Here is a 25,183-nt window from a genome sequence, read left to right as displayed (position 1 = left end):
AGCAAGCCCTTTTTCATGTCCAGGTTCTTGCTTGGGCTACAGCCACCCAAGGCCTGGGACTTTGTTGCCTTTCCAAAAATTCAGCCCTGGAATTAAGTTAAATTGGGTAAGGCCTAATCACCCACAAACTTTTTTTTTATCACCAGTTCTTAGTGGTGGCCTCTGCCAATCGCAGAGTGAGCTTAGTCGACACAACAGCTGCAAAAGCCAGAAAAGTTGTCACAACTACTATTCTCTATGCCCCTTCTTTAACATAACTACCGTTACTAAATCTAATCCTACCCAGTAAAATTAGCATTTCCCCAACACACCCTATACCCTAACACTAACCTTTCTAAACAATGCCTAAGCCCATACAATTACGCTAAACAATATTCAACACTGCCACTAAATCCAAACAATAGGGGTGATATCTCAATGACCAACACTTCTTAGGGCATATAAGCTATAGGGCAAAAGCAGTGGTCCAATTTACAGGGGCATCTTCCTAACAGGGGCATTATATAGGTATGGAAATGGTAGTGTGGGAGGCGTGGCAAAACTCCAAACACAGAATGTTTAATGATTTATTATGTTGCCATCTGGCTACATCCCTTTAGCACCTCTTCCTTTAAAGTGTACCCGAGGCAAACCTCAGGTAAAAAAAACACATAGTTACCCAAGAGGGAGACTTCACACGCCTTCCTCCACTTCCTTGTTGCCTCTTCAGGCACAAGCAAGGCCCTACTGCGCCTGTGCGAGTACAGCTGCACCTGTATGAGTACGGCTACGCCTGCACACTAAGCCAGATCCAGGGGCTCCTGGCTACTGTGCAGGTGCAGCTGTGCTTGCACGGGAGCAAAATGGCTGTACTCCTACCAGGAGAGGAGCGCAGCCCCAATGTTCCAGAGGGTCCTGGTGAGCAGTGGCATATTCGTGAAACTGTGGTAAAATTGGCATGACATTTTTACCTGAGTGTACACCAGTTAAGCAGCACATGAAATAGTGTAACCTGCACTACGATCACAATGCACGTTGCTAGTATAAACTGTATTACTCCATTAGAGAAACATATTTCATTTTAGCAACATGTGCATTTTGGACATAATGGGCTTGATTCACTACGACAAATAGCATGCCTTATCAGAGATAACACGCCTTATCAAAATTAACACACCTTATCAGAGTAGCATAGCAAGCACTACAAACTTATGCCTGCTAATTGGCAATGACGAGAGCTCCACTTGTCCTGCCCTGAGCCCCTGCAGGTTCGTAGCACCCTCTATGCTACTCTGATAAGACGTTTCACTTTGATAAGGCGTGTTAGCTTTGATAAGGAATGCTATTTGTCTTAGTGAATCAAGCCCAATGCGTGTTGCACTATTTGCACAGTGTATAACTGGCATTAGCTGTAAAATAGCCATACGCTGTCTATGCATAGAAATTTCACTGCATTTTCATGGATATGCCCCATGATGAGATTAACATAGGTATGTATGTATATATATATATATATATATATATATATATATATATATATATATATACAGTGGTGTGAAAAACTATTTGCCCCCTTCCTGATTTCTTATTCTTTTGCATGTTTGTCACACTTAAATGTTTCTGCTCATCAAAAACCGTTAACCATTAGTTAAAGATAACATAATTGAACACAAAATGCAGTTTTAAATGATGGTTTTTATTATTTAGTGAGAAAAAAACCTCAAAACCTACATAGCCCTGTGTGAAAAAGAAATTGCCCCCTGAACCTAATAACTGGTTGGGCCACCCTTAGCAGCAATAACTGCAATCAAGCGTTTGCGATAACTTGCAACAAGTCTTTTACAGCGCTCTGGAGGAATTTTGGCCCACTCATCTTTGCAGAATTGTTGTAATTCAGCTTTATTTGAGGGTTTTCTAGCATGAACCGCCTTTTTTTTTTTTTGTTTTACTAATTTTTATTAAGAGATTTTCTTAACAGACAAAGAATATACGATACTAGATAAACATAATAAGAATGTACAAGGTTAACAGCGCCTAGAATGAGTTCACTAGTTGTGAATTTGTCTATGGTCAGTTGTTCTCATGTTTAGTGTTCCACCGCAATTACAGTTCCGATGGCAAGAGATTATAGAGAACATATGACTGTCCAATGAAACTGCATATATATAGTCCTGGTCATCCTGTGGAGAGATCGAGAGAAACAAAGAAATTCTAGAGAACATATAAACAAGGATATGTACGCATAATACAATGGCACTGTTAGCCTAAGGAACACTGGAAATGGGGTTTAACAGGGAAGGGGTCACACCAAAGATCAATGAGTGATGAGGAGGAGGCCTATATATGCAGGGTGAGAGAGAAGTATATTATTGGCCTTCAGATGGAGTAAAAGTCGATGTATATAAATGCAGGGGCTTAAAGGTTTAGGGTTGGCTACATGGCATTTGGAAAATAGGACATTCCAAATTCATCTATAGGATGTAGGAGAATGGATATAGTCAGAGAGTTAAGATGTTAGGTGGAGATTAGGGGGGCATAAATGAACCGCCTTTTTAAGGTCATGCGACAACATCTCAATAGGATTCAGGTCAGGACTTTGACTAGGCCGCTCCAAAGTCTTCATTTTGTTTTTCTTCAGCCATTCAGAGGTGGATTTGCCGGTGTGTTTTGGGTCATTGTCCTGCTGCAGCACCCAAGATCGCTTCAGCTTGAGTTGACAAACAGATGGCCGGACATTCTCCTTCAGGATTTTTTGGTAGACAGTAGAATTCATGGTTCCATCTATCACAGCAAGCCTTCCAGGTCCTGAAGCAGCAAAACAACCCCAGACCATCACACTACCACCACCATATTTTACTGTTGGTATGATGTTCTTTTGCTGAAATGCTGTGTTACTTCTACGACAGATTTAACAGGACACGCACCTTCCAAAAAGTTCAACTTTTGTCTCGGCAGTCCACAAGGTATTTTCCCACAAGTCTTGGCAATCATTGAGATGTTTTTTTTTAGCAAAATTGAGATGAGCCTTAATGTTCTTTTTGCTTAAAAGTGGTTTGCGCCTTGAATATCTGCCATGCAGGCCATTTTTGCCCAGTCTCTTTCTTATGGTGGAGTTGTGAACACTGACCTTAATTGAGGCAAGTGAGGCCTGCAGTTCTTTAGATGTTGTCCTGGGGTCTTTTGTGGCCTCTCGGATGAGTTTTCTCTGCACTCTTGGGGTAATTTTGGTCGGCCAGCCACTCCTGGGAAGGTTCATCACTGTTCCATGTTTTTGCCATTTGTGGAAAATGGCTCTCACTGTGGTTCGCTGGAGTCCCAAAGCTTTAGAAATGGCTTTATAACCAGACTCATAGATCTCATTTACAGTACTTTTGTTCTCATTTGTTCCTGAATTTCTTTGGATCTTGGCATGATGTCTAGCTTTTGAGGTGCTTTTGGTCTACTTCTCTGTGTCAGATAGCTCCTATTTAAATGATTTCTTGATTGAAACAGGTGTGGCAGTAATCAGGCCTGGGGGTGACTACAGAAATTGAACTCAGGTGTGATAAACCACAGTTCGGTTATTTTTTAACAAGAGGGGCAATCACTTTTTCACACAGGGCCATGTAGGTTTTGAGGTTTTTTTTCCTCACTAAATAATAAAAACCATCATTTAAAACTGCATTTTGTGTTCAATTATGTTATCGTTGACTAATAGTTAACGGTTTTTGATGAGCAGAAACATTTAAGTGTGACAAACATGCAAAAGAATAAGAAATCAGGAAGGGGGCAAATAGTTTTTCACACCACTGTATATATATATATATACTTGTCCTGCTAATAGCTTGTCTGAGGTCCCTTTCTGTTTTAATGCACTGCAAAGGTTAAAAACTAGGGCTGTTATCTAGGAGAATGAGCAGGCCAAAATGGATGAGTTGGCAACACTGCCCAGAAGTTATTAGAAGGCAAAACACTTTTATCTGGCTGAGAAAACACTGCTGATAAACTTAAACTGATGAAGTTTGTTTTGCAGCTGAATAAAGAAGATTTTACGCCAGACTATCCTGGCTGCTGTTTAGTACGCAGTCTTAAAAATGCAGCCTTTAAGCTGAAAATAAAGATATGAGACTCAGTTCTATGTTACTAATGTTTACTATACTCTAATTCATTATCTCATAAGTTTATTCACAGTTTAGGTTTGCTTTCACAGCATTATTTTGGCTTGCTTACATTGGGGTTGAATTACTAAAGAAAATAGGGTGAGCAACCTCCCGTTGCTCGCGCTATTAAATCAGTGCAACTTAATTTTGCTTGTTAATTAACATAGTAGCTGCCGTGCTAGCGATAAATCACTACTGCGTGGCTTTTGTAAGCAGCGCCCGTTGTTTAATTACGCATGCTACGCTGCCACTAGCGCATGTAGCTTGCATGGAAGTAAAATTAAGTTGCCCTGATTTAATAGCGTGTGCAACAGGAGGTTTCTCACACTATTTCCCTTAATGAATCATCCCCATAAAAACACATCCATTCCATGTCGCTCCTAACAAAAGCCAATCATACGGCCCAGCTTTCGAAAATGAGTAATAAGGACTCCTGCTTTGCACAGCTTATTATCTATGCAGGAAAATATATTGTACCAGGCACCCCATACTTTTCTGCTGATCGGATGATGCGCTGTATTCTCACCTTTTCTAGTACTGAGCAGGAGCTGAACCAGACAGTCATAGATAATGGCGTCAATTCACCAGAGAGGATTTACTAAGAGAAAAAAGGTAGGTAGTTTGTCTCATGAGGTATTTTAACACTCTGGAGTCAATTCACCAGTGTGAGAAGACAGAGAGAAAAGTGTTCGATAGCAGGGGATAATGGAGAGATATGCATGAGGAAAGTGTGAGAAAACAGAGAGTTAGGTAATCGGTATTAATGATTTACATGGGATACTTTTCCTCTCTGTAAGCTTGAAAGTGAAGCATTGTGGGTAGGAGGCGGAGTTTTACCACTACCTGACCAGAGTATTCCCACCTTTTACTGCCGGATCATATCATAAATCATATCATGAGTGAGTCTGAACTTCTTCACCACCTCTGTCTCAGTAAAATTATCAAGAACTGTTCTCTCATGAAAAATACGAGGGGCGATTAAACAGACCCTCCTCCTGCGCCTTAGTCTCCTTATAATAGAAGCAAGCTCGAAGGCCTAGTGCACACCAGAGCGGTTTGGCTGCGTTTTGCGATCGGCTTGCGGCTGCGGATACGCTTGGGTAATGTATTTCAATGGGCTGGTGCACACCAGAGCGGGAGGCGTTTTGCAGAAACGCATACTCCCGGGCTGCTGCAGATTTTGGATTGCGGAGGCGTTTCTGCCTCAATGTTAAGTATAGGAAAAACGCAAACCGCTCTGAAAAACGGCACTTCAGAGCGGTTTGCCAGGCGGTTTTTGTTACAGTAGCTGTTCAGTAACAGCTTTACTGTAACAATACATGAAATCTACTACACCAAAAACGCTTCACAAAACCGCAAAATGCTAGCTGAAACGGTACAGAAAAATAAGAAAAAGCGTTTCAAAATCTGCTAGCATTTTGCGGATCTGCTAGCGGTTTTTGGTGTGCACCAGGCCTAACAGAGTAAGCTCAAAAGGCTCCATCTTTCACAGCAGCAGCTGCTGTGTGAAAACCACGATATCTCCAGGTTCATTCAGGGGATAAAGAGATGAAAAAATAATGAATGGCCACACCCCCTTTCTTCCCTGGTGAATTGTGATTTGGAGAAAAACTAACTACTAACTATCACTTATTTATCTCATACTTATCTCACATTTATCTCTTGCATTTCTCTCTGTCGATATTTTCCCCTATACTTCTGGAGAATTGCTATTTGGAGATATCACAGGAGGTAAATTACCTCCCAAGAGATAAATAGGTTGGTAACCTCTGGTGAATTGACGCCAATGTCATGATGGATTCAATGATCGCAGTATAGAGCTACACCATTAATCTTTGTGGTAGGCCAAACTTTTGCAGCTACTGTAGGTGGTACAGGTACAGGTGGTACTGTTTGGCTTTCTTGATGATGGTGACAGTATTTCTATCCCATTTTAATTAGTTGGAGATTATGGACCCAAGAAATTTGAATGACTCTACACTTGTCACCCTGGATTCGTTTATGATCACGGGGAAGGTGCTGGGGGTAGTTCTTCTAAAGTCTACTATCATCTCCATAGTCTTAAGAGCGTCCAGAAAACTGTCCCACTACATGTCTGTATGCAGACTCATCCCCATTTTGTATGAGATCAACTACTGTTGTGTCATCTACAAACTTCAGAACCTTCACAGATAGATCTGTGGAGATGCAGTCATTGGTGTGAGTGTCAACGAGTTTGAGGTGTGTTTCCCAAGTCTAACCTGCTGTCTTCTGTTGGTCATGAAATTAGTTATCCATTTGCAAATTGGTTCATGAATGCTTAGTTTGGAGAGCTTGCTGTGTAGCAGTGATGGTATTGTGGTATTGAATGCAGAGAAGGATCTACAGTATATGCAAGTTGCAGAGAGTCCAGCAGGGAATCTGTGATGGATTTCAGATAAGCCATTATCAGTTTTTCAAATGCTTTCATGACCAATGATGTAAGGGCAACTGCCCTATAGTCATTTAGACATGTAAATTTTGATTTTTTTTTTTTTTTAGGAACTGGGATGATGGTTGAACATTTAAAATAGTCAGGAACCATTGAGAGTTCCAGAGATTTATTAAAGATAAAGGCTAGCTAATCAGCACCGAATTTCAAAAATTTCACAGACACAGCATCTGGGCCAGCAGCCTTTCTAATTTTTTTGACCTTTAAAAAGTTTGCTTACCTCTAATTGGCATGTTGTTAGAGTGTACTGAGGCACAGCAGGAGGTGGAGACGATGAATGTCTATAGAACTAGGAAAAGTTATCTGCCTGTTGATTAAGAGAACAAAGTGTGGATTAATAACTCCATGGTCTCAATTCACTAAAGGGGCCCATACACCTAACGATTTTCCCGCCGATATACAGCCGTTTCGATCACAGTGATCGAAACGGCTGTGAAATCACCGTGCACACCGCTGACAGAACGATTGATTTCCGTCCGAAATTGATCATTCCCGTCGACCCATCCGTGCGGAAGATTTTTCTCGGTCGCCGGCGGGTCGGTAGTGCGTCGTCAGCGACGTTCGAATGCCCGACAACCGACGCAATGCAGCGGTAATACATTACCTGCTCCAGCCGGCGCGAGTCCCCTGGTCTTCTTCTCCGCTTCAGGCTCCAGACCGTTTCCTCTCCGCTTCGGGCTCCATAGCTACACAGAACTTCCTGTACCGGCAGGAAGTTTAAACAGTAGAGCGCCCTCTACTGTTTAAACTTCCCCCCAACAGGAAGTTCAGGAGCTGGAGCGGAGAAGAAGACAGCGGAGAAGAAGACAGCGGGGTCTCGCGCCGGCCGGAACAGGTAATGTATGCAGGGGGGGGGGGGGGGCAGCTCCACAGATTGTGATCGGTTTCAGGCTGAGATCGATTCACAATCTGTTTGCAGTAAAGGTGGCCATACGATCCCTCTCTGCTCAGATTCGATCAGGGATCTATCTGTTGGTCGAATCTGATGGCAAATCAACCAGTGTATGGCCACCTTAAGTCCTGTTTGGTAAAAATTTCATGTTCGGTAACTTATTTCATGAGGTAATTTTTAAAAAATATTCACAAAAATTTTTACACATGCGATACAGTATTTCATTCAGTTTTCTAAGAAATCATGTGGTATTTCATTTGATATTTGATGGATAATTGCAGTGCAGGGGAAATAGAGGAAAGGTGTGATACAGAATACATTTTTTATTATTACACTAACTATTAATGTGTAATTCCAAGGTGCATAAAATAAACATAAAATGTATATCAGCTCTAGTTCATTAGTGTCTTATTAACCATTCTAATAACTAAATAAAACTATTGTGTTGTGAAATTAAGGAAAGATGTTTTTATTATTAACATTCTTATTTTCCAGGATAATTAAATTCATTTTCACCTTATCTCTGTCTCCACACTTCTATAACCTTCTGAATGGCTGTTTGTTAGTTACTGACAGCTCCAGTCTGTAGGTAAAATACAGAATATGTTTTATTGCATGCTATATTGTTTGTGAATTGACATTTATGAGGCATTTACCTCACAAGTCGGTAATTTACCTCACTAGAATGTAGTTTTCATTTTCTATGTGGTGAGTTGTCATTTCATAAACTGTTTGTTCAGTAAACTCAGTTGTGTTCTTCCTCACCATGTTAGTGAATTAAAGCCTATGAGGTAGGACTTAGGCAGTCAAGAAGTACTACCCATATAGCTCATAGAGCCATGTTAAAGGGGCCGTATGGCGAAAAATTGTAAAATTTTAAATATCTGCAAACATAAACAAATAAGAAGCACTTTTTTCCAGAGTAAAATGAGCCAAAAATTACTTTTCTCCTTTGTTGCTGTCACTTACAGCATAGCTTTTATTTTTTTATAAAGATATTACCTAAAAAGGATTAAAACAATACTGCTGGCCAGCTTTCCTGCTCACTGCACAGTTTTTTGTCAGTTGCACAGAGCAACTGCCATTCACTAAGTGCTTTTGAAAGTAAATAAATCCCCCATAAAGAGATGGACTAGTCCAAAACCTGTCGCTTCTGTCAGATGTGTACTACCTACTGTAAGTGATTGCAACATAGGAGAAAAATAATTTATGGCTCGTTTTACTGTGTGAAAAACTAACTTCTTATTTTGTACATTTGCACATACCGTATATACTCGCAAGCAAGCCGACCCGCATATAAGCCGACCCCCCAACTTTACCTGAAAAAAAAAAAAACAGGAAAAAATGATTGACCCTCATATAAGCCGGGGGTAGGAAATGCTGGCTGCGTGATCCCCCCAGTGTGTCCCAGTATAGCTAGTATAGTGCCCAGTATAGCTAGTATCGTGCCCAGTATGGGTAGGTAGTACCCCAGTATAGCTAGTATAGTGCCCCAGTATAGCTAGTATAGTGCCCAGTATAGCTAGTATAGTGCCCAGTATAGCTAGTATAGTGCCCAGTATGGGTTGGTAGTGCCCCAGTATAGCTAGTATCGTGCCCAGTATAGCTAGTATAGTGCCCAGTATAGCTAGTATAGTGCCCAGTATAGCTAGTATAGTGCCCAGTATGGCTAGTACAGCACCCCCACCTAACCCCCCCTCCCTCCCCCGCGACAGCCGCTATCACCTGAGCCGGCGCCGCATCTTCTATTATTCCCCTCTCCGCTCGTAACGTAATTAACAGCAGCGCGCCCCACGGCGGCTGCTGTGAAGATGAAGCAGGAGCCGTAGAGAGAGAGCAGTTCCCATAGCTACAGGAAGCAACTTTCTCTCTACAGCTTCCTGCTTCAGCATCACAGCAGCCGCTGTGGGGCGCGCTGCTGTGAATTACTTTACGAGCGGAGAGGGGAATAATAGAAGATGCGGGTCCGGCTCAGGTGATAGCGCCGGCCGTAGGGGGGGAGCGGGGGGCTGGGGCGCGGACCACAGGTGACTCGCAAGCAAGCCGACCCACCAACTTTTGACCCCCTTTTTGGGGGTCAAAAATTCAGCTTGCTTGCGAGTATATACGGTATTTTAAATTTTAACATTTTTTGCAATAGTGCCTTTTTAATCCATATTAGATTCGTATGGCTTTGTAAAATGATTAGGCCCTATGGGCACACTGTGTAGTCCAGCAGTTCTGGGTGTGTGTGTCTGGCTTTCAGTGCCACAGAGATATGATTGCTGAAATAAAGCTGAAAAAGTGCAAATACCTTCTATTTTAAGAAGTCAAATTCAATCTAGCATAGCTTTTTATTTTTTTTTTTTCCTTATGAAGTAGGTTTTATGGTTCCTCAGAGCCTCTTTTTAATATCTTAGTGCTTCTAGGTCACCATAAGCTTTCTAGTAATGTATATGCTGCTGCGCTAAAAATCCACCATCTACAGTATCTTGATATGGGTGCACACTGATACTGGGAGATCCCTCTGTTGGTTCCGTATTATAAAAGACACTAGCAGCTTGTGATGAGGCAGAACTTGGTTTACTTGGCTGGATTAAGTTGCAAGCGTACAGAGCATTTCAGTAAACCGCAACAGCAGACATCTCAGTTGTGAAAAGAGAGGAAGAGATAAAGAAAACAAGTTTTTCAGATAGACACACATAACTGTTAAAGTGGACCCAAATTAAACACAAGATTTCAGAAATAAAATCTATTTTCTAAATTATAATTATAAATGGAAGCCTTTTTTTAGCTGCATGATGACAAATATAAAATATTTTACATTTATTGGAGGAACCCCTCCCTTCCTTTCATATTGCCGGGACAGAATCCGGCAGTCTAGTGGAGTAGGAGGTGTCTGGCAAAGGAGGAATTGCTAATGGCTGCCACCTGTATAACCCTAATTATGAAAAGAGAAGGGTGAAAAGCATGCACTGAAATGCTCATAGGCTTGAAGGAGTGTTTATTTATCTTTGTATGTGTCCGAGTGGTGCAACTAAATATTTTGAATTAAAAAAATGTTTGGTTTGGGTCCGCTTTAACCTTGGTATTTGCAGCAGTGCCATCTACTGGTCTAGTGGTGTTAATACTCAGTACTATATAAAGGACATGCAGTTGTATCTCCAACACCCTCCTCCTCTCAACACTGTAGCCTTGGCAGGTAATTAGACATTACGAATATCTGTATTATATAAAGGAAGTTTGGGCAAGAGCATGATAGGTTGCATTGATCAAGTGTTAGTACCCCTGCAGTGGAAAACAATTACAGCTAGTGGGCCCTAAAGGAGTTAGGACCCACAGAATCGAATTGTGGCTACAGTGTTAAGAGGAGGAGGGATCTCCCAGGATCAGTGTGCACTTATATCAAGATAGATGGTGGATGTCTAGCGCAGCAGCATGTACAGTACTGGTTTGTGAAGACTATATCTGGGATTTGGACTACCTGTGTGCAGCTGGTCAGTTCCATCACCATTGGAGGTCTCCTAGGCTTGTGTTTTCTTCGTTTACAATGAGCTATGTGACTACTCTGTAACAATGCAATCAATGCTATTTCCTTTGCCTGTCAAAAGGCTTTAACCGTGTTCAATCCTTTTTTAGTGAATGCGCATGGCTCTCCTCAAATCTATACTTTTTTTCAGCTGTGTGGGTGAGGGAGGGCGTTGGTGATCACTGCAGGGTAGGGTCTCTGCTTCCTTGCACTAGTGCGAGGCAGAAGGGGGGGTCTGGTTCCAGATCATTTGCTGTACCTCTGCCCCTTATTGCACGTGCACCAGTGGGATTTATGTTATAATGTGCCAGAACGGACCAATGTGTCAAATGAGGTGCAACTGTAGAACATGGGACCAGCAGTGATGAAAGTGTCAGACAAAGTTTGACACTTTGATGTAGAGGAGATGACGCCGTGCCGGACTTGATATGGTCATGGTGGCCATGTTTTTCTGCCCCAGGCTACGTCCTACATTGGAGCTGTACTGGAAAATGCGAATGTCGGCCATAGTCTGACACAGGATTGGAAATGGTTACAGCATATGCTGTATTACTTATATGACTTGTCTATAACATTTTGTGTATAGCGTACTTGCACACTGTTTTAGAGTAAGAGCAATTTAATACAGAATGCTGACTTGCTTGGCTCACCATGAACCTGCAGTTATGCACAACAGGCATTTGCGGTTCTAAATATTTTTAGGCACATTTGGAGACCTGCTGAGAGTGACTCACAACATAGGGACAACTGTCTCTTTTTTTTGGGAGGGACAGTCCCTCTTTAGGAACCAAATCCCTCTGTCCCTCTTTCTCCCTCATTTGTCCCTCTTTCAGGATTGAGGTACAGATCTGTGTAAATATATGTATTTTTCTACAGAAAATTGTGTTTAATTGACTCTAAACTTTATTCCCATCAAATGAATTAATATATTTCATATTTTCAAATGTTAAAATGAATACTAATGATACCAATAGGCCCTGCAGCCACTGCTTCCGCGGGGGGGGGGGGGGGGGGGGGGGGGGGGGGGGCATAGTTTTCCGCAACGCTAGCATTTCTGCTAAGTGTGCACCCAGCCTAATGATAAAACAATTTTTTTTCCAACTGGGTTCTTTGTGAAATGTGTGTCTGGGGTGTGGTTAGGGCGTGGTGAGAGGTGGGGCATGGGTGTGTATTAAAGTGTCCCTCTTTCTTATCTCAGAGGTGCCTGGCTCTTCTACTGACCACATATGCTCTTCTACTGATTACATATGCCTAATAAAGTGGAATCAAACCTGCGAAACGCGTTGCATATTTGGAGTTCATAAATAAAATATATTGACTGTCTTTACTACAGTCATTGTGTGTCTACTTGGAGAAGGTAAGTCCACCACTACCTCCTATATTTACCAAGAATTTTTTTTTTAAGCTCATTTAGCTTCCTTTTATCCTCTTGGCGCCTCTGTTCTCCTGCATAATATTGAGTCCACCCTGGGTGGAGGGTTGAACCCCTTTTTCTCATCTACAGAGAGTGACTTCTTATTCCTGAGTGGGGTCAGGAAAATCTCCCCACCTGCCTTTACAGTGGTTGCCTAATGGTAACCCTGGTTTGTGAGTATTAATATTTACTCTATCTAGTAACCATTCACCAGTACATATTACACTATTGGGGCTCTTGGTGTTCCTTGTTTTTTCTTATCTCAGAAAGTTGGGAGACAGGTCCCTATCAGTCTGCATCTTGGAAAATAACTCTATTATTTTTATTTACACCCTGGCTTGGAGGTGATCTGAACACTGCACCTCAGATAGAAGCTGGACAAGATATCGCACCTCAGATGAAGTTCAATCAACAAACTCCAGGACATCTGATGAGTCTCCAACCACAGTCGCGTTTCATTTTCTCCCTCATTCTTCTCTTTAACGTACCTTAAATGAATGATAATCTCGGCGGCTGGGAGAATTTCCATCTCGGAACTGGCAGTTTTTTCCCCCCGCGAGTCTGCCTGCATATATAATGGGGGAGCAGAGGTCAACGTCACGTTGTATGATTACCTGTCAGCTGCTGGGAGAATGAGTAACTTTCTCTGTATTAATCTTTGTGTGTGTATGTATAAGTCACACAAGTATTTATAGCGCTGTATAAGCACAAGGTGGGTGATATATGCAGAGATCGGTATAAAAAGTCAGCGCTGCCATTGTTCATGATGCTATTCAGTGATCGCTATTCTTCTGCTGCGTAGCTCCAGGCTAAAGTGAATGTATGATTGGAGCGAGATTGGATGGCAGGCTGCAATGCGCTTGCAGGAAGAGGGTGGGCCGTAAGCAAAAATATTGCAGAGGGATTTACGTTAGCAGTGATAGAATTCTGGACGATCAATAACATCACTACAACTTGCATTTTGAGATAGGACTAAAGCATACTTCATCCTTCCATTGTTGCTTCTACTCTATTGTTATTATGCTCTTTAGAGTTTATTATTGCTTCTGAAATCTCTAACTGTTTAAAGAGAACCCCTAAAGTACCTTTGTCACAAAAATCTTAAAAACTTTAAAATATATATAAACAGATACAAATAAGAAGTACATTTCTCCCTGAGTAAAATGAGCAATAGATTACTTTTCTCCTATGTTGCTGTCACTTACAGTAGGTAGTAGAAATGTGGCATTACCGACAGGTTTTGGGCTAGTCCATCTCTCCATAAGGGAGTCTCAGCATAGCCTTTATTCTTTATAAAGGCATTCCCTGAAAAAGATTTACACAAAGATGCTGGCCATCCTCCCTGCTCGCTGCACACTTTTCTGGCAGTTGGACAGAGCAACTGCCAATCACTAGGTGCTTTTGAAAATAAAGAAAATCCTGAGAACTCCACATGAGGAGATGCGCTAGTCCAAAATCTGTAAATTCTGTCGAGATTTCTACTTACTGTAAGTGACAGCAACATAGGAGAAAAGTAATTTATGGCTCATTTTACTCTGGAATAAATGTACTTCTTAATCTTATATGTATATATTTATGCGTAATATGTCGGCGCTATATAAATACTAAATAATAATAATTATGCGTAATATGTCGGCGCTATATAAATACTAAGTAATAATAATAATAATAATAATAATAATATATTATGACAGTGGTCCTTTAAAAACAACCCTATGGTAGCTGCCTCTGCAAAGCGGTCATTTAAAGGATTAAATTCCTAAGCTCCTATTTAATGGTGCAGAGTGGTCTGTACATGCAGATAGGCACCCAATATAACACGTTAAAACTCTTTACTGAAGAAAAACATAAAGAAATAAAACATATAGAGTTGAGCCGAAATTTTCGTAATTTCGCATTACTATAATTACGCATGCGAAATTTGCGATTACGATGCGAAATTACGGTAGCGTAATTGCCATTAAAATCGTAATTGAAAATACCGTAAGCGTAATTTTCAACGCGTAATTTCGCGTTTCGTTCATGCCGTAATTTCGCATTAAACGCTACCGTAATTTCGCGTTAAACCGTAACGCTCCGTATAATGTAAAAAAGCCGCCGACTTTAAGGGTTAATAGCAAAACCCCCTTAAATGCCAAGAGCCTCAAATTTGGAGAATATATTAAGGAGATCAGGAGGAATAAGAGGAAAATTTTTTTTTTTCAAAAAGACCTTATAGTTTTTGAGAAAATCGATGTTAAAGTTTCAAAGTAAAAATGTATACATTTGAAAACCCGCCGACTTTAATGGTTAATAGCAAAGCCTGCTTAAAGTTTAGGAACACCAAATTCCCAGGGTATATTAAGGGGATCAGTGGGAATAAGAGGAAAACTTTTTTTTTCAAAAAGACCTTATAGTTTTTTAGAAAATTGATTTGTAAGTTTCAAGGGCAAAAATGTCTTTTAAATGCGGAAAATGTCAGTTTTTTTTGCACAGGTAACAATAGTGTATTATTTTCATAGATTCCCCCAAGTGGGAAGAGTTTTACTTACTTCGTTCTGAGTGTGGGAAATATGAAAAAAAACAACGTGGGGTCCCCCCTCCCAGACCTCTTTAACCCCTTGTCCCCCATGCAGGCTGGGATAGCCAGAATGCGGAGCACCGGCCGCGTGGGGCTCCGCACCCTGACTATACCAGCCCACATGGTCCATGGATTGGGGGGTCTCGGAAGGGGAGGGGCAGCCAAGCTTTCCCCTCCCCCTCCGAGCCCTTGTCCAATCCAAGGACAAGGGGCTCTTCTCCACCTCCGATGGGCGGTGGAGGTGGAGGCCGCGATTTCCTGGGGGGGGGGGGGGTTCATGGTGGAATCTGGGAGTCCCCTTTAAAAAGGGTCCCCCAGATGCCCACCCCCCCTCCCAGGAGAAATGAGTATAGAGGTACTTGTACCCCTTACCCATTTCCTTTAAGAGTTAAAAGTAAATAAACACACAAACACTTAGAAAAAGTATTTTAATTGAACAAAAAACATAACCACGAAAAAAGTCCTTTAATATTCTTAATTAACCATTAATACTTACCTGTCCCTTTAAATAAATGATCCCTCGAAATAGCCTCGGAAATGTTCTATCAGTTACAATGTAACAAAGTTATTACAATGTAACAACTTTGTTACATTGTAACTACGCCGCACCCGACGTCACTCGCCGCTCAGCCGCCGCATACGCGTCTGCGCTGCACGGACCTGACAGAGCTCTGAGCTATATAGCTCAGAGCTCTCTAAGCATCTTTGTATTTGGGCTCCAAGGAGCCCCATTGGTCCTTAGCAGACCAATGGGGTTCCTTCAAATCAGAAGGAATCATGAACCCCCCCCCAGGAAATCGCGGCCTCCACCTCCACCGCCCATCGGAGGTGGAGAAGAGCCCCTTGTCCTTGGATTGGACAAGGGCTCGGAGGGGGAGGGGAAAGCTTGGCTGCCCCTCCCCTTCCGAGACCCCCCAATCCATGGACCATGCGGGCTGGTATAGTCAGGGTGCGGAGCCCCACGCGGCCGGTGCTCCGCATTCTGGCTATCCCAGCCTGCATGGGGGACAAGGGGTTAAAGAGGTCTGGAAAGGGGGGACCCCACGTCGTTTTTTTTTATATTTCCCACACTCAGAACGAAGTAAGTAAAACTCTTCCCACTTGGGGGAATCTATGAAAATAATACACTATTGTTACCTGTGCAAAAAAAAACTGACATTTTGCGCATTTAAAAGACATTTTTGCCCTTGAAAATTAAAAATCGATTTTCTCAAAAACTATAAGGTCTTTTTGAAAAAAAAATTTTTCCTCTTATTCCCACTGATCCCCTTAATATACCCTAGGAATTTGGTGTTCCTAAACTTTAAGCAGGCTTTGCTATTAACCGTTAAAGTCGGCAGGTTTTTAAATGTATACATTTTTACTTTGAAACTTTAACATCGATTTTCTCAAAAACTATAAGGTCTTTTTGAAAACATTTTTTTTCCTCTTATTCCTTCTGATCTCCTTAATATATTCTCCAAATTTGAGGCTCTTAGCATTTAAGGGGGCTTTGCTATTAACCCTTAAAGTCGGCGGCTTTTTTACATTATACGGAGCGTTACGGTTTAACGCAAAATTACGGTAGCGTTTAGTGCGAAATTACGGCATGAACAAATACCCATTGTAATGCGAAAATTACGCTTACGTGAAATTTCGCGAAATCCTTCTTCATTACGATTATGTACTTACGGCCATAATCGTAATGACACTAATTACGCGAAATTTCGCGAAATCGTAATTACGTCATTACGCTCATCTCTAAAAACATATACCACCATCAGAGTGAATGTATGAAATCACAATACCATAGAGATCATTACAGCCCATTACAGCCAATGGCCTCAATTCACTGAGATCATGCTGGAGATAATAAGGCAAGAGAAAACTTACCTCCACACAGTAAGAGAGTTATCTTATCTCTTCATTCCTTACGTTACCTCTTCTGTAGTTAATTTACCTCCTCTGTAGTTAATTTACCTCCTCTGTAGTTAAGTTACCTCCTCTGTAGTTATTTTCACACGCAATTAATGAACAGCCTGTCTTTAACTCTGGAGTTATTTTAAGGATTAAAGAGTTAAAGGAATTCTATGAAAGTTGTACTATTTTCTGGCACCAGCATTAATCAATATGGCAAAAACAGTATGAATGGTTGCAGCATATGTTTTTACTGTGCAGTGCTTTTTTTTTTTAATCTACCTTCCTGACTTCGTCCCCTTAAGAAACTGACGGCGACGGATCACGGGCGAGTTCATTATTTGAGGTGATTCCTCTTGTTTAGTGAGGCAGTGAAATCACCAGAGCGCGTTATACAGCACGTGTCCCTCTGAACTAATAAATTGCTATGAGGAGCTCTCGCTCTTAATCCTTGTTGTGAAAGGAACTTCTGTGTGCCGCTGGCCCGCTGCTTCATTCTGCTCCATTCGGAGCAATAACGCGCTCACCTCCAGCTCATTCGTTTGCCGTTGCTTAACCAATGAAGCAGTGGCACACAGAAGTTCCTTTCACAACAAGGATTAAGAGCGAGAGCTCCTCATAGCAACTTATTAGTTCGGAGGGACACGCGCTGTATAACGCGCTCTGGTGATTTCACTGCCTCACTAAACAAGAGGAATCCCCTCAAATAATGAACTCGCCCGTGATCCGTTTCTTAAGGGGACAGCGTCAGGAAGGTAGATTAAAAAAAAAAGCAATGCACAGTAAAAACATATGCTGCAACCATTCATACTGTTTTTGCCATATTGATTAATGCTGGTGCCAGAAAATAATACAACTTTCATAGAATTCCTTTAACTTAAAGACAGAAGAGTTAACTTTAGGTTTGCTTGAGGTAAAATGTTTCCTGAATACTACATGCCTTATCACCATGGTAACAACTCTAGAAGAGTTATTAAAGACAGGCGATAAGCTTAGTGAATTGAGGCCATTGACATCTTGTGGTTGATTTAATATACTGCAGTAATTCTGTTGATACTGCCAACATTATTTTTATCCTGGCTTTCATACTTAAAGTGGACCCAAATTAAAAATACAAGATTTCAGAAATAAAATCTATTTTCTAAATTATAATAATAAATAGCAGCCATTTTTCAGCTGCATGATGACAAATATAACATAGTTTACATTTATTGGAAGAACCCCTCCCTTCCTTTCAAATTGCCGGCAAATAATCCGGCAAACTGGTGGAGTAGATGGTGTCCAGCAATGGAGGAATTGCTAATGGCTGCCCCCAGTATAATCCTAGTTATGAAAAGAGAAGGGTGAAAAGCAGGCACTGAAATGCTTATAGGCTTGAAGGAGTGTTTATTTATCTTTGTATGTGTCAGAGTGGTGCAACTAAATATTTTTAATGAAAAAAAATGTTTGGTTTGGGCCCGCTTTAAATGACACCTGAACTGAGAGGGATAAGAAGGCTAGCATATTTTCAAGTTGCCTGGCTGGTCCTCTTCCTCTAATACTTTTAGCCATAGACCCTGAACAAGTATTTTTCTGCCTGAAATCCAACTAAATCTATTAGGACTTCAGTTGCAAGCTGCACGCTTGCTTCAGGTGTGTGTGAAAGCTTTACTCATACATCTCTCATCTTTAGTTCAGGTCTGATTATTGCTTTTGTATTTTCATTTTTCTTCATTTCACTACTCACATCATCACACCCTTCCCACGTCCTGGGTTTTGTCAGGCACGGCAAGGTATTGGCAGAGAGCAATGATCAGACCTGAACTAAAGATGAGAGATGTATGAGTAAAGCTTTCACACACCAGGAATAGTTTAGAGAAGGGGAAGGTGGATAGGGAAAGCATAAAAAAGCATGGCAATACTCTACTGTCAGAATCCGCTCTGCTGGCCTTGATTCCCTGGACAGTTTGTTGGTTTCTTATGCAGGTTGCATAGTTCAGTCCAGGGAAAAGAGGCCTTTTTGTCAGTTTGCAAGGCTGACTAATTAGCATCTACTTATCTTGCAATCTGCTTGTCTGCTTCCTTTGAAGGTTTTCAGTATAAATGTCACTTCCTCCCAGAATTCCTTGCTCGTCATAGTTTCTAACTAACTAAGACTAACCTTAGAGCCTCAGCCTCTTGGTATCTGGTTGCAAAAAATATTCTAGCGTAGTTAATTCTTGGGGAGTGCATTTTGCACTCCTACTAGTGCAGTCAGTTTTGTGTGTATTATTTGTACTGCCTAGTCTTGTCTGTATCTTGGAGTATAACCTTGGCAGTGGTTGCTACTGGTTACTCCTTCAGTCTGTTTTGTCTGGAACGAATGCTTGCTGTTGTCTGGTGTTAGGCAACTGATTAGCAAGCGTTCCCGCTATCTGTTTGTCTTTGTTTTCCGTGTTCATTTGTTAGTCAGGGTTGGTACGTTTTGTCACTGTTGCGCTTAACGTGCGGTGACCGTACTATTAACGCGCTTGTCACTGTTGCGCATGACGTGCGGTGACCGCGTTTAGTTAGTTCATTTGTTATTTTCCTTGGCGTTCAGATTGTAGTTATTTGCTGTGTCTTCCTTTACTCAATTCATGCTCTGTCTTTGCTTAGTCTTGTGTTGCTGACAGCAATCGCCTCTCTTGCGATTAGCTTTCTCACTCTGGTCTGTTCTGTTGTGATATGTCTACCATCGCTGGGTGGCGACTAGATTGGTAGACATTCATATAATCTGTCTCTGTTTTTGCTTTCTTTTGAGTTGCTACTAGTGTTGGGCGAACAGTGTTCGCCACTGTTCGGGTTCTGCAGAACATCACCCTGTTCGGGTGATGTTCGAGTTCGGCCGAACACCTGACGGTGCTCGGCCAAACCGTTCGGCCATATGGCCGAACTAAGAGCGCATGGCCGAACGTTCCCCGAACGTTCGGCTAGCGCTGTGATTGGCCGAACGGGTCACGTGGTTCGGACCCGAACGCGCTCTGATTGGCCGAACTGTCACGTGGTTCGGGTAAATAAATACCCGAACCACGTCATATCTCCGCCATTTGTCTGTGGGTTTAGCTTTGGGTAGGCAGGCAGGGTAGTTCGCGCTCCAGCCACGCTAGCCAGGGTCCCCCCCAGTCATTGTGTGTCACTGCTGGGAACAGTAGTACACCGCTCGTTCAGCCACACTATATAGCATTCTGTGTACTGTTCTGTGTCTGCTGGGAACAGTGGTACACCGCTCGTTCAGCCACACTATATAGCATTCTGTGTACTGTTCTGTGTCTGCTGGGAACAGTGGTACACCGCTCGTTCAGCCACACTATATAGCATTCTGTGTACTGTTCTGTGTCTGCTGGGAACAGTAGTACACCGCTCGTTCAGCCACACTATATAGCATTCTGTGTACTGTTCTGTGTCTGCTGGGAACAGTAGTACACCGCTCGTTCAGCCACACTATATAGCATTCTGTGTACTGTTCTGTGTCTGCTGGGAACAGTAGTACACCGCTCGTTCAGCCACACTATATAGCATTCTGTGTACTGTTCTGTGTCTGCTGGGAATAGTGGTACACCGCTCGTTCAGCCACACTATATAGCATTCTGTGTACTGTTCTGTGTCTGCTGGGAACAGTAGTACACCGCTCGTTCAGCCACACTATATAGCATTCTGTGTACTGTTCTGTGTCTGCTGGGAACAGTAGTACACCGCTCGTTCAGCCACACTATATAGCATTCTGTGTACTGTTCTGTGTCTGCTGGGAACAGTAGTACACCGCTCGTTCAGCCACACTATATAGCATTCTGTGTACTGTTCTGTGTCTGCTGGGAACAGTAGTACACCGCTCGTTCAGCCACACTATATAGCATTCTGTGTACTGTTCTGTGTCTGCTGGGAATAGTGGTACACCGCTCGTTCAGCCACACTATATAGCATTCTGTGTACTGTTCTGTGTCTGCTGGGAACAGTAGTACACCGCTCGTTCAGCCACACTATATAGCATTCTGTGTACTGTTCTGTGTCTGCTGGGAACAGTAGTACACCGCTCGTTCAGCCACACTATATAGCATTCTGTGTACTGTTCTGTGTCTGCTGGGAATAGTGGTACACCGCTCGTTCAGCCACACTATATAGCATTCTGTGTACTGTTCTGTGTCTGCTGGGAACAGTGGTACACCGCTCGTTCAGCCACACTATATAGCATTCTGTGTACTGTTCTGTGTCTGCTGGGAACAGTGGTACACCGCTCGTTCAGCCACACTATATAGCATTCTGTGTACTGTTCTGTGTCTGCTGGGAACAGTAGTACACCGCTCGTTCAGCCACACTATATAGCATTCTGTGTACTGTTCTGTGTCTGCTGGGAACAGTAGTACACCGCTCGTTCAGCCACACTATATAGCATTCTGTGTACTGTTCTGTGTCTGCTGGGAACAGTAGTACACCGCTCGTTCAGCCACACTATATAGCATTCTGTGTACTGTTCTGTGTCTGCTGGGAATAGTGGTACACCGCTCGTTCAGCCACACTATATAGCATTCTGTGTACTGTTCTGTGTCTGCTGGGAATAGTGGTACACCGCTCGTTCGCCACTGTATAGCATTGTGCTCTGTGTCGCTGCTGGGAATAGTGGTACACCGCTCACCCGTCACTGTATAGCATTGTGCTCTGTGTCGCTGCTGGGAATAGTGGTACACCGCTCTCCCGTCACTGTATAGCATTGTGCTCTGTGTCGCTGCTGGGAATAGTGGTACTGTATAGCATTTCTGTACTGCCACTGTACTGCTGCCAGTCAGCGTGTACTGTAAGGATAAGTGAAATGAGGAAGAAATCCGGTGAAAGAGGGAGGGGCAAGGGAAGAGGTGTTTCCCCTGACGGTTCACGTACAGGCCACAGGGGAGCACCTAAGAAAACCCACTCAATACCGCCCATGTTGTCCAGGACAACAACCCTCACAAATCCAAAAGAACAGGACCAGATAATTACTTGGATGACCTCTCAAGCGTCCAGCAGTGGGTTAAGCAGCACCAGCACATCACGCACGAGGTCCGAGTCCTCAGCCAGTTACAAGGAGCCAGTGGGCACAAAGCTGACACAACCGGCAGCGACACCACGCACACAACTGCCAGATAACCAGTCCGATGAATTACCTCAGGACACAATGGGGTATTCGCAGGAGCTATTCCCAGCCCAACAAACTTCCACCTTTCAAAGGTCAATGGAGGAACAGCCAGAAATGTTGTGCCTGGATTCACAACCGTTAACTGTGGGAAATGCACCGCGCACTGAAATACAAGGCGAGTCCGAAGAGGACTCGGAAACCCAAATCCCAGAGCAATTTGGGCAGGAGGGGTTGCAATTGCAGGAGGTCGGCCGACAAGATCTGGAAGACGACGTTGGAGTGTGCTGCGCAGAGGTTGTTGTGGGGAGCTCTACTCCACGGCGGTGGCCCACAATGACATATGACGAGTTTGAGGAGATGGAAGAGGAGGGTATGGACAATGTGGACAGAGACCCAGATTTTGTTTGTGAACGAGAACATCGCCGTCGTAGCAGCAGCACAGATGAGTCTGTTGAAGAACACACTGCTGCACGAGTTCGCCTTGTGCCACAAGGTAGGCGGCGCGCAATTTCAGGCACCACAAGCGTGGAAGTTCAAGTGAGAGGCAAAAGAGGAGCAAACAGAAATCGCCAGCAAGGAGGCAGGTGCTCCAAAGTCTGGGCTTTCTTTGAAGACTGCACTGAGGATGTTACCATGGCGATTTGCAAGGTGTGCAAGACCCGCCTGAGCAGGGGGAAAAATATTAACAACCTCTCCACCACCAGCATGAGCCGTCACATGCTATCCAAACATCCCACTCTTTGGGCAAACGCGTCAGGACAGGGTACCAGAAACAACACTGCCTCCCTTGGGTTCACCAGACTCACCACCAGACCCGCCTCAGCAGCAGCAGTAGCCCAGCCATTGCGTGGTTCACAACATTCACAAACATCAGACGACGCTGACACTGTCACTTTCCGGAGTAGTGCTCTTGAGGTCTCCCAGTGTTCATCAAACACAACAACCAACAGCCCTTCCGTGTGCAGCGCTACGGTTCAGTTGTCTGTGTCGGAGATGTTTGAGCGCAAGAGGAAATTGCCAGCAAATGACCCCCGGGCCGTGGCAGTAACAGCCAGCATAGCCAAGCTTCTGGCCTGCGAAATGCTGCCATATCGATTGGTGGAGACAAACAGCTTCAAGGGCATGATGTCAGTGGCCATCCCACGTTACGTGGTTCCCAGCCGCTACCACTTTGCACGCTCTGCAGTGCCTGAGTTGCATGAGCACGTGGTCAGCAAAATAACCCGAAGCTTGAAGAATGCCGTTGCCTGCAAGGTTCACCTCACCACTGACACCTGGACGAGTGCGTTCGGCCAGGGTCGATACATCTCCCTTACCGCGCACTGGGTGAACCTTGTGGAGCCTGGCAGCGATTCCTCACCTGCTACGGCACGGGTGTTGCCCACGCCACAAACAGCTGCACCGCCGTCCCTCCCACTGGATAACAGCAGCACCTACCTCTCTGACTCCTTCTCCTCCAACGCATCTCAAAGCTGTACCTCATCCGGAAACGCTAACCCAGCAGCAGTAGGATCGTGGAAGCAGTGCAGCACAGCTGTTGGCATGCGTCAGCAAGCGTTGCTGAAGCTAATCTGCCTTGGGGATAAGCAGCACACAGGGGAGGAAATTTGGAGGGGAATAAAGGAACAGACGGATTTGTGGCTGGCACCGCTGGACCTGAAACCGGGCATGGTTGTGTGTGATAATGGGAGTAATCTCATTCGCGCTTTAAGGTTGGCTAAGCTGACACACATCCCTTGCCTGGCGCACGTGATGAACCTAGTAGTTCAGCGGTTCCTGAGGACATACCCAGGCGTGCCCGATCTGCTGTTGAAGGTGCGTCGAGTGTCCAAACATTGTAGAAATTCCAGTACTGCTTCGGGGGCACTCGCCAAGATGCAGGAGCGCTTCAATCTCCCCCACCATCGCTTGCTGTGTGATGTCCCTACGCGCTGGAATTCTACGCTGCACATGCTAGCCCGCTTTTGCGAGCAGAAGAGTGCAGTGGTCCAGTACATGACGGCGCAGTACCGAGGCGCATCCGGCCAGCTGCCAAGCTTCTGTGGATCCGATTGGGCCAACATGTTGGACCTCTGCCAAGTCCTCCAAAATTTTGAGCAATCCACGTTGCTTGTGAGCAGTGACAACTCTTCAGTCAGCATTACCATACCACTGCTGTGTTTACTGAAGAGGTCGATGTTAAAAATCAAGGAAACAGCTGTCATGATGCAACTGGGGGAATCTGAAGGAGAAAACGATCAGCGTGATGGTACCAACATCAGGCCATCCGCCTCAGGGAACGCTGGCCCCAGCAGCTATGACGAAGAAGAGGAGGAGGAACAGCTGGAGTTGGAGCAGGAATTTCATGCCACCACTGACGAGGGCCAGAGCGGTGCACGTTGGACTTCCACAATTCAACGCGAATGGTCAGCAGAAGCAGACCAGGAGGAAGGTGACGACTATGATGCATCACAACAACTATCACAACGCTCACAAGAGGATGATGAGGATTCTGGTAGGACTCTGGCACACATGGCTCAATTCATGCTAGACTGCATTGAACGTGACCCACGCATTGTGCGCATTCTGGACAACACCAATTACTGGGTTTATACCCTTCTGGATCCACGGTACAAACACAATGTTCCAAAACTGCTTGAAGAAAGAGTCAGACAGGTCAAAATGGAAGAATACCAGCAGGCCCTTGTGGAGACTTTAGAGAGGAGATTGACATCCTCCCCCTCCTCTAGCCAGTTGTACGCAGACAGACTGACTTCCGCAAACCCAGGACGACCAGGAGGGCAGCAAACAACGCAAGCCGCAGCTAGTACCCAAAAGGGAATGGTATCGGCAGTGTCCTTGGAGTGGGAAAATTTTCTGACACCCATGCAGCCGCAGCCCACTGAACAGCAAGCGTGCAGATCCACCTCCAACACCGATCGCCTGGAGAAGATGGTCAAGGACTACATGTCAGATGGCGTAGCTGTGTCGAACCATCCATCTGCACCCTTCAACTATTGGGTATCGAAGCTAGACACCTGGCACGAACTGGCAATGTACGCAATAGAGGTGCTGGCTTGCCCGGCAGCCAGCGTTATGTCGGAACGCTGTTTCAGTGCTGCCGGAGGCATCGTCACAGATCGGCGTATCCGCCTCTCTACAGAAAATGCAGACCGTCTGACTCAAATTAAAATGAATCAATCCTGGATTGGAAATGACTACGCAACACTCCAGGACCC

This window comes from Hyperolius riggenbachi, chromosome 9 (genome assembly GCF_040937935.1).
Source record: "Hyperolius riggenbachi isolate aHypRig1 chromosome 9, aHypRig1.pri, whole genome shotgun sequence".
In the NCBI taxonomy this organism is placed as follows: domain Eukaryota; kingdom Metazoa; phylum Chordata; class Amphibia; order Anura; family Hyperoliidae; genus Hyperolius; species Hyperolius riggenbachi.
This window is presented reverse-complemented; position numbering follows the sequence as displayed.